We start from the raw sequence: 1,956 nt of genomic DNA on the forward strand, positions 1-1,956 counted from the left end.
AGAAGGGCTGCTTATTATTTTTTAAATTTAGAGTGTGCCATGGAAAAAAAATAGTGGCTTACATTTTATCAGGAAAATCTAGATTATTCACTGGAAAAAAAAATCTAATGATGAAAGACAATGAAGCACTGGAATCAATTGATATGGTAAAGCTAGAAGGAAAAGTAGTGCAAGCGCACCAGGAATTACATAGATACAACTTTTTAAAAAAAAAAAAAGACTCTTGTTTTGAAACAAGAAAGATCATCTGTAGAGATCCATTTTTTTCTTAGAATACGGGACAGCATGTTTTAGGTAACTCAGTATTATAATATCACACAGCTGCAGCTGAGGTTGGAAGGGGCCTCTTGAAATGGTCCGCTCACTCTGCTGTTCAAAATGCATCTAGAGAAGGTTACTCTGGGCCACAACCAGTTTTACATTGCTCTGAGAAATCTATTCCAGTGTTTGAGCATCCTCACATTGGAAACTGACCATCCTTTTCACCTATGTGACTTTTCACTGGATTCATTCCAGCAAGGTAAATGCACCCGGCGTTGGACACAGCATTCCAGATGCGTTTCACTAGGGCTGAGCAGAGGGGAAGGATCAACTTGTGATGACATTCTGTCATACAGATCATCAATGAAAATCTTACTGGTGCCCATTATCAGCTGCTGAGGAACACCACTAATGACTGTCCTGCAGCTGGTTTGTGCTACTAACTGCAACCAGTCAAGCCTAGTAATTCAGTTGGCTTGCAGCCCACCTCACTATCCAGTTATCTAGTCTGTATTTCATCAGTTTGCCTACAAGGATGTTGTGGGAGACAACACTGAGAACCTTGCTAATGTCAAGATAAACAACATTCTCTGCTCTCTGTTCACTCACCATATTGTAGAAGACTGCTGCACTAATTAAGCACAACTTGTCCTTCACAAATCTATGCTGTCTACTCCCAGTAATCTTCTTGCCATTCAGATATTTGGAAATGGTTTCCAAGGCTGATTGTTCTGTTTGTTGCTCAGGGAGAGAGGTGACTTCCCTGAGACTGAGGTGAATCTCACTAGCTTGTGGTTTCTCAACTCCTTCTTGCTCTTCCTGAAGATAGTATCAGCATTTGCTTTCTTGTAGTTGTCAGGAACCTCCCCAGTTGTCACAATCTTTCAGAGATAATCTAGACTGACCTCACACAGATATTCACCAGCTCCTACAGTACTGGTGGGTGCACCACAGCATGTCCCATGGACTCTCATAAGTTGTTTAAATTTCCTTTAGCCATAGGGTTCCTGAAGGTAGATCTAATCAGTAAGAACCAAGGTGAAGAAAACATTTCTTGGCCTTTTCCACTTCTTTTTTATCAGGTACACTAACCCACACACGGGTGTGTGTGCATTTTTTATGGTTGCATCCACAGTCTTCCTTTTGCTGCTGATGTTCCTTCAGAAACGATGAAGTCCAGGTTGTGATCCAGCTTTTTGTCTTGCTCCCACTTTTCAGGATTCTATGTTCCATTATCTCATGGTCATGGCAGCCAAGACTTCCCCATCCCTTGACATGCTGGACCGGTTTCCTTGTTTGTAAGCATGAGGTCTTTCACCATGTTAAGGTGTGTCAGTGTGGGGGAAATTGCCATGTGGAGATGTTCAGGAAACAAATTTGTTTCCCAAATCTGGTCTAAAGAATAATGGAGTTAGGATATAGATCTCCTTATTTTCATCCCATCAGTCTGCTCTGCTCATCTTCTACTGCATCTAGACAGGACTTACTTCTGGATTCATTTTGCTATCAGGAATGCAGGCAAGGCTGGACAAGTACCTGTGTTAAAATAGCTCACTGCAGCCAATCTGACCCACCTTTCTCCAAATCCTCTTGATGGAGTACGCAAAAAGAATGATCAGAAATGTCTTCTGGGGCTACAAGGGAGGGTAAAATATCTGGAGAAATGGTAGGGATGGGATGTATGAAGGAGAAAAA

This window comes from Meleagris gallopavo, chromosome 3 (assembly GCF_000146605.3).
Source record: "Meleagris gallopavo isolate NT-WF06-2002-E0010 breed Aviagen turkey brand Nicholas breeding stock chromosome 3, Turkey_5.1, whole genome shotgun sequence".
NCBI lineage: Eukaryota > Metazoa > Chordata > Aves > Galliformes > Phasianidae > Meleagris > Meleagris gallopavo.